General features: G+C 40.6%; 1 protein-coding gene across 15 annotated transcripts in view; it reads left to right on the top strand.

The window, feature by feature from the left end:
- Positions 1–15,498, top strand: part of ANKS1B (ankyrin repeat and sterile alpha motif domain containing 1B) — a 330,248-nt gene that overhangs the window by 215,261 nt on the left and 99,489 nt on the right. Inside the window, exon 1 of one of the 15 annotated variants that reach the window (XM_083573567.1) lies at positions 3,056–3,205. The exons of the other annotated variants lie outside the window; for them this stretch is intronic. The gene's annotated coding sequence lies outside the window, so the exon portion shown is untranslated. Of the gene's footprint in view, positions 1–3,055; positions 3,206–15,498 lie in introns of those variants that run through there. 15 annotated transcript variants of the gene reach the window in all.

The raw sequence follows: 15,498 nt of genomic DNA, 5'->3' as shown, positions 1-15,498 counted from the left end.
ATCACTTCTTACTCAGAATAATACCCCAGATTTCCAGAAAGGGGCACCATATCCCTGAGAATAATTCACTCAGTGTTCTCTTTCGATTTCAGTTTGGCAGGTGGTGGTGGTTTCTCTGCCTTTAGTTGCTGAGAGCAGGCAGACTGTGAACACCCTGCTGATGAGTGCCTGAGAGGGAGAGATGTGCTGGAGATACTCAAGGAATCATAGAATCATAAAATTGTAGAGTTGGAAGGGATCTTGAGGGTCATCTAGTCCAACCCTCTGCTATGTAAGAATCTCAACTAAAGCATCCCATGACAGATGGCCATCGAACCACTGCTTAGTCTTAATCTTCCCAATCTCAATGAAACAAGTTTGGATTTAGGTATATTTCTTAATCCTCAATGTTTCTCCTTTCCCCCAATTATTTTTGGTAAGCCACCAGGTAAATTTTGAGGGTTCCATCTGTGAAAACTGATCTTCCTTTTCAGACTTCCTAATAATAATAAGTAAAATGAACAGAAAGGGTTGGCTGGAAGATTTCACGCTTGGTGAATGGTTGTTAAGGCTTTACTTACTTCTATTGCAATCATTGCAGCAATTTGATTAATAATGAGCCTAACAGTTAATGTCACGGTTAAAAAGTTCACAGTTAATATCACAGAAAATGTTGTAGATAAAATTGTACTGCTATCTTTAAAAAGCAGAGGTTTTTAAGAAGAAATTTTTTCCAGTAATTATGTTTAAGGTTTATGATATTAGGCTGTAGATAAATAATATATTACTATATTAGATCGTAGATAGGTTGCTTATTGGTTTTTTAAGGTGAATAAATGTCTGCATTTGAAAGTATTGGGGTAGGGTGGATATATATATATATATATATATATATATATATATCCAGTGGGTCTCACCAGTCCCCCCCCAAAATTGAGAAATACTGGTCTAGTCTGCAAAAAGTTACCATGGAAGTAACCTAAAATCAATTTAAGTGGTTGCACTGGAAATCAGAGCAGATTTTCTGACTACTGTAAAAAAGAAACTCTTGGTGTCTCTCCATAAAATGAATCTGAAATTGGACTGGTCTTGATAAATATTTACATTCCTTGGCCCTATAAATGATTCCTCTTCTTTATTGGCTTTCCAGAGAAGGTGCCAAATGTATCTCTTGCAATTGACCCTTGGCTCCTCTGAGTAGTTTTTTCTTTGTTTTTATAGTGTTGTTTTTCTGTTTCAATTGACTGCTAAGTTTGTGTTATTTTTTATTTATTTCTCTTTGGATACTGCCTTGAGTGCTGTAAAGGCAGTTAATAAATTCTTTCAATGAATACAGTTTGATTTGGATTAAAGGGCCTAATCTCAGAAATGTTTGAGGCATATCATGGCCTGTAGGTCTGCTGCTATCTACATTCTATTCTCATTAGCACTCTAGACCAGGGGTCAGCAACCTTTTTCAACCGTGGCCAGTCCACTGTCCCTCAGACCATGTGGTGGGCTGGACTATATTGGGGGGGGGGAGGAATGAATGAATTCCTATGCCCCACAAATAACCCAGAGATGCATTTTAAATAAAAGCACACATTCCACTCATGTAAAAACACGCTGATTCCTGGACCATCCGTGGGCTGGATTGAGAAAGCAGTTGGGCCGCATCCGGTCCACAGGCCTTAGGTTGCCTACCCCTGCTCTAGACCATTTGCTTAATATGTAAATGCTCTTTCTATATAGGAACATCTTCTATATCAAGCACTTTCTATTTGTACAGATACTTTCTGCCTGGCTTAGTTGTGAATCTGCCCCATGCAGCATCTCTAAGTTAGTGTATCTATACAGGAGAAAGGTGTGATTACTTGTGCAAATGTGCTCCTAATTCCTGCTTACTTGCAGTGTGTTGGCATTAAGCTATTACTGCTTTACAAAATACAAGGTGGCTTGGTTACAGCCAAGGATCTAAAATCAACTCAGCATAATCAGACTTTGCAACAACATGGACTTCTGTGCAATATTGGTATGTCATATTTAGCTACCCAACTTGAAACTGTATACAAACATATCTAGCTCTTTTAGAAAACTGTGCTTTTGCCCTAATAAACAGAGCACACAATGCACTTGTGAACCTTTGAGCTGAACTCTGTTGGCAAAAGCCTTAGATGTGATTAAGCAATTGAATTCGATTAGTTCTGTAACTTTAGTGCAGATATATTTAATTTGCAAACTACCAATGACACACTCCAGGTAGAAGCTGTTTACATATATCAACAAGGATACACTTCCAGAGACACAACCAGATAAAGCACATGAGTGGGATCTACTCGTGTACATAGCATTGTATCTTGATAGTGAAAGATCACTTGGACACTATTGTTTGAGTATGTTTGGTGGTCTGAAGGCAGGAGGTGTTCATTTACTATTGTTAAACATTCCACTTCAAAAGTACTTCTCAACTGTATATGATCATCTCCACAAGCTTGGATTTGGAGACATGAACATGAACATCATCTAAATGATTAGAAAGGACAACTCATTGCATTCATTCTAAGCCTTCATGGAGATTAAGTAGTTGTTATTTAGAGTTCTTACCCACCCTTCACCATGAAATCCCAAGGCAGGTTACAGAGTTTTAAAATAATTGACTGAGAGGTTATGCTTATCGAAGGAGATATCCACAAAGCCCTGCAATGTATGGTGCCTGTGAAAATAACACTATTAGTGATGAGATCTGTGTAGTCTATGCCATGAGGAGCATTAGGGAAGAAATGTTTAAAGAATATCACAAGTTTGAGTTCCATCTCACTGTGTCTATGTGAGAGTGTCTCTTCGTGGATTTTGCAAACTTCTGTGCATATATTTAGACCCTGCTTGGCACTAAGCTCTTCCACTAAATGAGAGATTAAGCACACCTGCCCCTGTTCTATGTTGTGGCTTATCATGTGTCTTGGGGATCAAGTTCAGAAAGAAGTTGCTAGTTTCCCCTACAATTGTATGTTATGAAAAATAAAGCAAAGCAATAACACTCTACACCCCACCCCTTATGTTTTATGAAGGCTTGTTCTTCTGCCTTTTTTTCAGGCAGCTGGACAACCATATCTAACATAGCGCCCCAGCAGGAAATGCTCTAAAAATCCCTGGAAGCAGTGCCATCCAAGGACTTAATGAACCATCACTTCTCCAGCACTTTCTCTAAAGAATAGAAGATACATAGAGTCCTCCATTTGCATTTTGGGTAAGCTGCTTTATCACAGATTTATTCAAGCATAATTTTGGCTTACCTGATGCCTTTTGAAACTCCATGCCACCATGGGTTCTGCTTTGTTACAAAAGCAGTATATATAATATGCTACAAATAAACAAACCCCATTGTACAACAATTATTTAAAAGGCAATGGAAATCAGCTCTCTTTTAGATATACAGATTTCTCATTACATTTTTACACAACATTTTATCCCTTAAAAAACAGCCACATGCTGACAAGTCTAAATTGACAGACCTCAGGATATACTTAACCTATATTTTCATTTTTAAACTGCTTTCCACCTAAATGATTTTCTGGAGGACTGGCGAAAGGTTAGCTAAGGGTGTTTTAATGATTGCATTTCAATAAAATATTATAAAATTAGTCATAAAGAAGTGACTGAGTCAACGTAGGGAAAATTAAATTACCTGAATACATTCATTCTCCAACAGATTTTTGCAGGTACTAGAAAAGTAGTACCTTTTAAAAAAACAATTCAACCTTTTATTAGTTCCATAGTGATTGATTACACACATTGGATCAAGACTTAGCCATCCTTAGAAGAGACTCACTAAAATCAATTGGACTTAAGAACTAAGCCCCATTGATTTCAGTATGTCTGTTCTGAGCATGTCTAGGGTAGAGCTTGGTTCCAGTCCATATTGATTAAGACTTTCCAGGGGGTAACTGTGTTATTATCTTGCAGCAAACAGAAGAGAGTTTGCTTAGCAACTTAGAGACTAACAACTTTATTTTGCATTTGGATAAGAAAATTTAGGAAATCACCTTTAAAATCCTTGTAATGTGTTAAAAAGTCATATCTCTTCTTGTGGAAATTGGCTGCCTATCAAACCTACTTAAATGTCATGGAACTGAAACATATACAAAAAAGAAAGAAAGTAGCTTGCTTTTTTACTAATGTAACAAACAGATAAGATAATGCTGTGAAGTCATAAGTCAAAGAAAGGGCAGTAGGTTGTGAGCAACATCCCAAAAGTTGCATGAATTGCATTTTCAAATTGCATACTTCGGACTGGTCATATCTCTTTTGTAACAAGCAGCGGTAGTGGAGATTACTATTCTAATTGGGGGAAAGCGGTGTCAACCATTTTCCTGCTAAAAACTTACCCTCCTGTGAAACTACTACTATACTTGCTTCTTCGGGTGCTATTTGTTTCAAGTAACAGTTTCAGGGGCAAACACACAAGGGTGAAAGGATTAATGCCCCTCACCTTATGCTGTTGGCTCAGTCTAGACTGCGCCTTCTTCTCACTGTTTCACTCAGCTTCTCTGAGACCAAGCCACTTAAATGCCAGCAGTATCTATCAATGCATCCTTCATTGGAGAATCACTTCAAATTGCAAATAACAGCTTGGTGGGCAATTTTCAGCAGGGAAATGACGTTGTGGGGGGAGGGTTTACCACTCCTGCCATACTGCAGTCCTTGTGAAGGCCATGGGCCCCCACAGCTGTCTTTTGTTAAGAAAGAGGCATGGTCAGTAGTCAGCACACTCTTTTAAATGCAACTGATGTAACATGCAGTATGGTTCTCATTCACTGCTGTGTTATGTATTCACAAAAACCTTCACTAAGGATGGCTGCCAGCTAGCTACTGGACTAAGTTAAAGGGAGTCATTTTGGTATATAAAGCTTGGGATTAGGATATCTGAAACATCGCCAGTTGATCACTGCTCTCTGCAGGTGAGGGCCTCCTGAATATACTATCTATCTTATCAGGAGGTCCTTTCTGCACAATGTAAGAAACTTATGGAAACATCTGATTGGATCAGGGTGTCATTGAGATCCAGGAAAGGGTGAAGCTCCAACTTCTAAGTCAGGTATAGGCAAACTCGGCCCTCCAGATGTTTTGGGACTACAACTCCCATGATCCCTAACTAACAGGACCAATGGTCAGGGATGATGGGAATTCTGGTCCCAAAACATTTGGAGAGCCGAGTTTGCCTATGCCTGTTCAAAGTCTTGAGTTGTTTCACTGCTAAAGCAGCAACTCAAATCCAAAATTTCACCTTTTCTGATCTGGGAAAATAACAAGCTGTCATCTGCTTTTCACTGAACTGCTGATGGTTGGGATGGGACCTAGAGAGAAGAATACTGCACATATTTATCTGAGAGTAAATCTCATTAAACTCAGTGGGGCATACTTCTGTATAGACATGTGTAGAATTGCACTGTACAAAGCTCTTCGTATTTCACATCCATTTGCAAGCACTTCCTTATTTCTAAGGACAGGAGGAACTATTTTGTGTAAAGTTGTTTTTATTATTTCATTCTATAATGTATATAAAACAGAGAGAACAACTATAACAACAGGTGAAAATTAAAAGATGAAAAACAAAACATCCTATAATGTCAGAATAAAAAAGTGCAAATTAGTTTTGATTCATCCAGGACACCAGTCCTTTCCACATATGGTGCAAGTAATATTACTTGCTTCATTGTTTTATTTGCTCCATGCTTGTAAAGGGGGAAATCTGCATTAGGGCTTGGAGAAATGACTCATTCTTCAAAAATAATTTTCTTTGGGCTCTTTGTGATAGTTCAGCGTTTCTATGGGTAATTCTGGTAGTATCATTAAGAAGATTGGAATGGCACATTTCCTGAATAAAATGATGAAAATGAAAAGTTTAATCATTTTTTTATAACTTCTAGAAAATTGTTTTCAGATAATCCATTGACATCTATATGTGAGGCAATGAACTTTCATGTTCAAGGCCACGTAGCTATACCTGTTCTTGAATGAGCAATAGTTATGCCTTCTCAGCTAATAAAAAAGGTGGTGGTAACCATTTGGTTGTGCCTACCATTAATTTTTTAAAATAGTTGAAAATCATTCCCTATTATTTTCCTCCCACTATTGTGATCAAATTTTCACATTTGATCATAGAGGATCATAGACAATCTTTTAGTCCTTAAACTTAATAGGCTGAATAAGGCTTTAAAAATAACTGAGCTAATCTAGAATGGTTCCAGAAAGAAAATGGGATGTCTTGAGATTATTGGGTCTTAGGTTGTTTTGTATGTTTTTAAAGAAGAATACTTGGTTTCTTTGTATTTGGTCTCTATATATCTTTAGAACACTTTACCTTTGTCACCGGTTTGCAAAATCTTGTGTGATAATGTCCCACATTTTTGCAAGTCTGTTGTCTGTCTATGTGACCATTGAAGTGAGAAAATATTGGCCTGACTGATATGTCATGGTAGGATAGAATATGGCTTACCATGACTGCTTGCATATGCTGCCTCCTAGAAAGGCACTCACAGCCGCTTTGCTTCTCCCTGGACTTTAGGTCAGTATGAGATGGCAGCTTAAGGCCAGGGAGGAGTGAAGTGGTTGCTATCGGAGCCAGTACTGTATGTTCACCCAAAGTCATGTTTCAGCTGAATATGATGTGCAAATATGGCCAATGTGTAAAAGTTGAAAAAAGGAAGAAGATAATATGTTTTATCTGAAGAACCAGTGATCTTCCTCTTGGGAAAGAAACAATAACCCTTTGTTTTATGAGCTGGACAAGGAAATCACAATACTTTCCTCTGCTTCGTTGGTGCCTTGGTAATGTTAACCACAATTGCACCAGTTCCACACTTCAACCATGTTTATCTAAGTGTATTCTAACAACTATTGTACCTTACAGGACCAAATTAGAGATGAAGTTAATTGTGTGACTCTAATTAAGATGCACATTTCCTGTTTTATAAACAACAGCTGCAGGGAAGCCTGAGAAGCCTTGGGACCATGAGGGAAGATGGACTTCAACTCTTTTTCTCCCTGCCATGGTCCCAACAAAAAATAAGCTATCTGAAGCCAGTGCTATTGATATACAAATAACAGTTTCAAACAGGGAAGGTAAGTTAGCATTCACACACCCTGTTACTTACAGCCATTGGTAAAATGGAATTTCCCTTTGATCAGGCCATTCCTCTCTTTGCTTACTAGAGTTTAGAAAAGAGATGTAGAATATAGACATAGGCGCCAACTCCTAGGGGCTGAGGCAGTTTCGGCCTCCCCCAGCGTGTCTTTAGGGCCCCCCTCAATGTTCAGAGGGTGTTCAGCTCCACCCGCTGGCTCCTTGCAACATCACATTGGGCCCTCTCAATCATTTGGAGAAGCTATCCCCTTTGAATATAGAGATTCCTTCCCTGCACATCTCCTCAAATGTCTTACCACTGGTAGATAATAGATAGTAACTGAGTAGATCTAGCCGGTATCTTATAATAAGAAGTACATCTTAGCACATACTATTCCATGCTGAAAGTTAGAGAAAGGGGGGAAATCGGCAATTGATTCCTCTGTGCTATTCTCTTAATGTGTCCAGTACAGGGCTAAGAACCAGGAGTGCATGTTCTGAACATCTCAGTTTGGCTCTTCAGATTACCTTCTGTCATCCTTTATCTATGCTATATATTTTTCTTGCTTTTTAACATTTCTTTAAACAAGAGCCCTTCATATATGCTTGAATAAGAGCTAGGATGCTGATGAAGTTCTTCTATTTGGAGTGGGGCTACTCCAGATAGGAGAATCCCATCAGAGTTGTAAGTCTTGCTCTAGTATATGAAGGGCTCTTGATTAAAGTCATGTTAAAAGGAAGGGGGAGACCATAGAAAAAGTGACAGAATAATACCCCTTGAGGAGGGGAGAACAGAATATCATGCGGATCTACAGTTTGAGAAATAGCACATTATCATTACAACTAACACAAGTCCTTTTGCTTGATTGCCTGTTTGCTGAGGTGAGGAGAAGTACATCCTTAAAAGGAGCAGAGCTTGGATAGCTCTGTTAAAAAAGAACAGTTTTTTGATGCACCTGAAAGTAAGGTCTGGGACAGGGTCATCTGAGAAATATAAGAAAATGTGAGAACTATGAAGAGAGATGGGGAGGGAGACAAACAGAGGCGTAAACTAATGAATTTTAACAGGTTTTAATTGAAGGGAACATGATTCTTACAGCAAATGGCTATTTATTTCTGTTTTTTCACTGAAACATGTAGATGTTGTTGTTGGAAAAAAACAGAAAATAACAAAAGCAAACAAAGTGTAAATAGCTTAATGGTATATGGCTTTTTACCTCCAGTTCCTTTTTTTTCCGGTCAAAATGTGTGCATATTTGATCTGTGTTTTATGATAAAGATTTTTACACTTTTTGATATATCCCTAATGCGACTGTACTAGAACTGAGGGCATTCCATCCTCTTATTTGTGGGTGGAAATAAAGCACAGTATGAAAATATACAGTGGTACCTCTGGTTAAGTACTTAATTCGTTCCGGAGGTCCGTACTTAACCTGAAACTGTTCTTAACCTGAAGGACCACTTTAGCTAATGGGGCCTCCTGCTGCTGCTGCGCCACTGGAGCCTGATTTCTGTTCCCTTCCTGAAGCAAAGTTCTTAACCTGAAGCACTATTTCTCGGTTATCGGAGTCTGTAACCTGAACCATATGTAACCTGAAGCGTATGTAACCTGAGGTACCACTGTATAATCAAATATTTAGTAACCATTCTGACACAATGCCAACATATAGTTGCATATCACTCCAATCCCCAAGCAGTGAGAGGTTCCAGGATTTCCATGTGCTTACCCAGGGGGCAGTTTCCTTGGAGTGTGGGACAGCGGAGACTGTCATGTTTAGTAACACACACAAACACACACAAACACACACACACACACAAATATATATATATATATATATATATATATATATATACACACACACACACACAACCTGAGCCTAGGATGAACTCTAGGGGCTTACAGCATTAATACCCCTACTATGAATACTGAACACTCTTCCACATATTAAAAACACACACAAATAAAAATGGAGGCGTAGGGCTTGAATTGTTTGATCAGAAATGCATGCTTTGGGGGCAATTGGAAAGCACACAAAACTTACACTACTTACAATAAAATAATTCCGCCGTTATCTTTGCTTTTCCTTTGTTATTTTTCAGGAAATTGCTTTTGTTTGTTTTAGCAGAAATTGTACATTGTGAAAATGTCCCTAGATGCATTAGGAATCATTCAACAATCTTATGGCAGAGTGACAACTGTTCTTGTTGCAAACCTAGCAGCCCTGCATGCAGCCTTGGCATTAGCTCTGGCTCATTCTCTCACCAGCCTACTCAACAGCTGATCCCTGGGCAGGATTGCCAGAGAAACAAAATCAGAGCAGCATTATATATAGGATTAGGAGAAGAAAAAGTAGTAGCAAGGAAGGCAGTCCAGCAGCAAGTGCTGCTCGTATGATTTGTTGCAGAAGCAAGCACCTCATCCAGTAATAAGGATGACCAGACATGGTGTCGTTTACTAACGGCTCATTAGGAAAAAAGCTTGTAAGAGTTTGTTATTTAGCAAGAGAACCAAAGTGGTGAGACCTTTCAGTTTGCAGGAGCTATCAAAGAAAACTAGTGAATGGTGGCATCATTGCCTATAGAGCTATAAACTACAGCATTAAGAATCAATCAAACAAATCACTTTGGGGGGTAGTTCCGGCCATAAAAACTCTTATTTGATTCTGCTACATTTGATACCCTACCAGTATTAGGCTCTGTCAGAACTTTCTAAACATTTTGGAAGGTTCTCTGAAAGTGCAGCTATAGTAGGCATTAGAGTTCCTTTGTGATTTCTCCCCAAACTGCACCATTTAAGGGAAATAAAAGTGACATTGTGCAGTTGGGAAAACACACTACTGCCATCTTGTAATAATGTCATTGTAGTCAGCAAAACCTTCTGACTACAGGCTTCTGCTTAAAAAAACCTTTGGCAGTTTAGAAACCATCCAGCTCCTCTGGAGTTGAACTGTTTAAATTCCAGCAATAGGTGACTATAAACCGCAGTTTTCATTTGAGAATCATTAGGAATTTCTCCAATTATTTTAAATTATTTAAAAATGTATACCCCATTTTTATTTACAAACTAATTATATATATATATATATATCCGTCATAATAGCTTAAAAAAAAAAGCTTCAAAATCTGAACTGAATTGGTACTAGAATGAAACAAGAAGTTAACGTATAGCTGGTACACAGGGGACCTTCATGTTCCGTAATAAATAATTATCTCTTTCTTACATTGGCTATGCTACACCATTGCCCAAAAGGAAATGGTATAGTTTTCTACATTAGCATTTAATCAAGAGGGTATGTAAAATCATCACGTAGTGTGAAAAATTGAATACTATTTAGTCTGAACCTGATCCAAAGTCTAGAAACAAATAAATTATAAGTGCTGCTAATTCTATTTTGTTTATTTAATAATAATCTACAGGAGTCTCTCTAGAACAGGGGTTGACCAACCCTTCAATATGTGTGTTATAAATAGATTATTAGTTGGCTTTCTATAAATAATTTTCATTTTTTAAAATTTGTGTATATAAAATCAGCAGAATTCACAAGCATATTCTATTACATAGTAATAAGTCACATATGATAGATAAATACCTTTAGACTACAATGCCCAAACACCCTGCTAGACTAGCAGGGAAAATTGTAAGAAATTGTAAGAAAATTACCAGCAATAAGTGGACGTTTCTGTTTACACTCTAAAGAACTATTCCTCAAAAAACAACACATACTAACAAAGGAATGTCAGTTTCAACAATTCAAATTTATTTGGGGAAATATGACAAATCCCTTCCCTGAAGTACAGCTTTGAAATTATCCAGAATGACTTGATGCTCATTTTAAATCTTTCTTTCCCCCTTCAGAATCTTAGAAACTGTGAGGTCTGATTGAATAAGTAGTATTGTGTTGAATCTATCCAGCCATATCATAGGAATTTGGCACTCTCCAGGTGCCCGGCTTTGATTCCATGTTGACCTCCCCGTCAGCGACTCCCGGCAAGACAAGACGAGGTCTCTATCGGCCGATTCTCCTCAACGTGAGAAGAACACAACCATCCCTCCTCCCTCACTCCCAGGGAGGGGAGAGAGACAGACAGAAATGTTTTTACATGCCTTTATTTCTGTCTTTCCAGTAGTGCAGAGAAACCATGTCTGCACCCTCTCACATCAGCAGCCAGAGAGAGAAAAACTCCACCCATGTACTTCCAGTACAGGGTCATGTGACACTCTGAGCTAACATCCGGTGCTCAGAGCACATAATAGACTGTCCCTTGTTCCCATGGTACAGTCCCATAACATCAACATCCTGTTTGGCTTTCCAGCCATCTGGAGCACTCAGCAGCATTGCTCCTTTTTCGTAACAACCTCCCCCAAAAGAATCAATGCATGTTGCGGCAAGCAAAGCGTGATCCAGAGAAGAAAACAAACAGTTGTTATACACATAACACTCCCCTGTTGTTTCAGTTCCACCCTTGGAACTACCCGCCACTGGTTTCCCCAGTGTACCTCTCTGGTTGTCTGGCTTCCAAGGAATGAGTGCATCTGCATTACCTTGGCTAGCAACTCTCTGTTGTGTCTTTGTCTCTGACTTAGACACAGCTCCAACCTGTCCTCGGTTGTGTACAACAGCAACACATGCAACAGCTAAATTAGCATACTCTTCTGAGTACCTTTTGGGTGGTTCACCCTTTGTGACTCTCTCAGACCTGCGTATGAGGTGCTGATCCTCTCTGCTCACTGGTTCTGTCTCAGGACTCTTAGGAGAACCAGTTCCAACAGTAAACAGTGGTTCAACCTTCACCTGTGAAGGTCTATCCATTGTGTGAGATTTCCTCTCAATGACTGTGACAACAGAGCTCTCTGAGCTATCACTGTCACTCTCAGTACCACTGTAATCTGTGAAATCATCATCATCATCTGAATCGTCCTCTGTGGGAAATGTGTGTGCTATCACTCTCTCCTTTTCAGGAGCACTCTCTAGAAATTTTGTGAGAATCACCTGACCAGATGCAGACAAAATTACTCTGTAGAGACCCTTTTCATATCCCACAAAAATGCCTCTGGCATTCTTTACTCCACCTGGAGCTTCTGTCCTCACATGAGACCCAAAAACCTTGAAATGGGCAACAGAAGGTTTTCTCTGGAACAGTTTCTCAAAAGGAGAACTTCCCAACTCTTTTGAAACCTTTCTCACCCACGCATGACAAAACGACATGAGTGACTCCGCCCAGAACTCATGTGGCAGATGTGAACTAAGCAATTGCGCATTCAACCCCTTTTGCAATTCTTTGTTCAGCCGTACACAGACACCCCTGTTCCACGCTTCCGCTGAAACAGCAACCTTGTGTCTTATCCCTTTCTTGTGCAGGAACCTCTGGAAATCCTGTAAAAGAAAAATCTGCTTCTCATCTGTGAAAAGACAATCAATGTTAGCATCATGCATATCCTTAACCTTGTCACAAAACTCCTGAAACCTTTCCAAGGCTTCCTGTGGCCTTTTTAACACATAAACCCAGACAAAATTAGAGAAATGATCCACACACACAAGATAAAATCTTGCATTGCCTCTAGATGGTTCTAGAGGACCAATCACATCAGCATACACCCGCTGAAACGCTCTGTCGACCCTGGCCACCTTCTTGGCGCTCGTTTTGGTCACACCTGCAAGAGAAATCAAGTTAGACTCAGAATTACATTCCATGTAATCACTTTGCTCAAAGTCCAACAAATACAGTCCACCTTTCTGTCTAGCAGAAAGATACAACTCTCCATCTTTGAAGATCTCGCAGCTCTTATCATCATAGGACAGTTTCAGTCCTTTCTTTGCAATCTGCGAAACACTCAGCAGATTGAACTTCAATTCAGGAACCAAGTAAACATTGTGTATAGTCAGGTTCAGACTCTTAAGATACACAGTTCCAACCCCGGTCGCTTCCAGCTTCTGACCGTTGGCTTGTTCCACAGCGAAGCTTTGCTTCTTAAACGTCGAAAAGAGTCCTCTGTGCGGGGACATATGAAAATTACAGCCCGTATCGATTACAAAAGAGTGTCCAACATCTGGCGTGGTTCCTTTCGCCATCAGGGCCTTTGCAGGTTTCACCGAAGACGTGGTACGACCTTTGCCTGCTGCCTCAGGCTTTGCTGAGCGGCCCTTCGCTCCTTTCGGCTGGCGTGGCTTCTTGCAGTTCCGCTGAAGATGCCCAGCCTGTCCGCAATTGTTAACTCGGACAACGTTCAAAGCTACAGCATTCTCTCCAGTAGCAACATCAGTGGGGGAATTAGAACTCCGTTCTTCCCTCCCCCTGTCCTTGGCATCCATTTTGAATCCAAGTCTCAGCTCTTCACCCTGGAGCTATTAAAATCCCAAAAGCTCTTTTTTGAGCTGTCTTTCTGCCTCTCTCTCAGGCAGGCAATCTCCAAGCTGTCTCAAAGTCAAAACAACTTTCGCTTTCCCGGCTCTGACTGAGCCAGCCCCAGGTGTCAGTAGTTTTCCTCTGTCCTGACTGTCGTTGCTTAGCAACTGTGCATACCTCTTCGTTATCTCACCGCAAATATGCCTGGTATGCAAGGCTAGGCTCTCAGAGCTGTTTTTCCAAACGCAGCTCTCTCGTGAACCAGAGAATAAATCAATCTGCATTCACACTTTTAGCCCGATATTCAGCATACCTTTTTGGGGCTCCGTTGCTTGGAAAACACCCCCTCTTGGTGTCCAGTTGTCTGTTCAGCTGATCAGACGTTATCTTCTTTCCTTGGTGCAGAGGATGGCACACGATCCATCAACCTCTCACCTCTCATGCTGATTCCCATGGATCAGATAACCAGCAGCTTCTGCTACCATATGTTGAATCTATCCAGCCATATCATAGGAATTTGGCACTCTCCAGGTGCCCGGCTTTGATTCCATGTTGACCTCCCCGTCAGCGACTCCCGGCAAGACAAGGCGAGGTCTCTATCGGCCGATTCTCCTCAACGTGAGAAGAACACAACCATCCCTCCTCCCTCACTCCCAGGGAGGGGAGAGAGACAGACAGAAATGTTTTTACATGCCTTTATTTCTGTCTTTCCAGTAGTGCAGAGAAACCATGTCTGCACCCTCTCACATCAGCAGCCAGAGAGAGAAAAACTCCACCCATGTACTTCCAGTACAGGGTCATGTGACACTCTGAGCTAACATCCGGTGCTCAGAGCACATAATAGACTGTCCCTTGTTCCCACGGTACAGTCCCATAACATCAACATCCTGTTTGGCTTTCCAGCCATCTGGAGCACTCAGCAGCATTGCTCCTTTTTCGTAACAACCTCCCCCAAAAGAATCAATGCATGTTGCGGCAAGCAAAGCGTGATCCAGAGAAGAAAACAAACAGTTGTTATACACATAACACTCCCCTGTTGTTTCAGTTCCACCCTTGGAACTACCCGCCACTGGTTTCCCCAGTGTACCTCTCTGGTTGTCTGGCTTCCAAGGAATGAGTGCATCTGTATTACCTTGGCTAGCAACTCTCTGTTGTGTCTTTGTCTCTGACTTAGACACAGCTCCAACCTGTCCTCGGTTGTGTACAACAGCAACACATGCAACAGCTAAATTAGCATACTCTTCTGAGTACCTTTTGGGTGGTTCACCCTTTGTGACTCTCTCAGACCTGCGTATGAGGTGCTGATCCTCTCTGCTCACTGGTTCTGTCTCAGGACTCTTAGGAGAACCAGTTCCAACAGTAAACAGTGGTTCAACCTTCACCTGTGAAGGTCTATCCATTGTGTGAGATTTCCTCTCAATGACTGTGACAACAGAGCTCTCTGAGCTATCACTGTCACTCTCAGTACCACTGTAATCTGTGAAATCATCATCATCATCTGAATTGTCCTCTGTGGGAAATGTGTGTGCTATCACTCTCTCCTTTTCAGGAGCACTCTCTAGAAATTTTGTGAGAATCACCTGACCAGATGCAGACAAAATTACTCTGTAGAGACCCTTTTCATATCCCACAAAAATGCCTCTGGCATTCTTTACTCCACCTGGAGCTTCTGTCCTCACATGAGACCCAAAAACCTTGAAATGGGCAACAGAAGGTTTTCTCTGGAACAGTTTCTCAAAAGGAGAACTTCCCAACTCTTTTGAAACCTTTCTCACCCACGCATGACAAAACGACATGAGTGACTCCGCCCAGAACTCATGTGGCAGATGTGAACTAAGCAATTGCGCATTCAACCCCTTTTGCAATTCTTTGTTCAGCCGTACACAGACACCCCTGTTCCACGCTTCCGCTGAAACAGCAACCTTGTGTCTTATCCCTTTCTTGTGCAGGAACCTCTGGAAATCCTGTAAAAGAAAAATCTGCTTCTCATCTGTGAAAAGACAATGTTAGCATCATGCATATCCTTAACCTTGTCACAAAACTCCTGAAACCTTTCCAAGGCTTCCTGTGGC

This window comes from Podarcis filfolensis, assembly GCF_964270895.1.
Source record: "Podarcis filfolensis genome assembly, chromosome: 10".
Classification (NCBI taxonomy): Eukaryota; Metazoa; Chordata; class Lepidosauria; order Squamata; family Lacertidae; genus Podarcis; species Podarcis filfolensis.
Note: the sequence above shows the minus strand (reverse complement) of the source record. Positions and strands in the feature narration are given on the sequence as shown.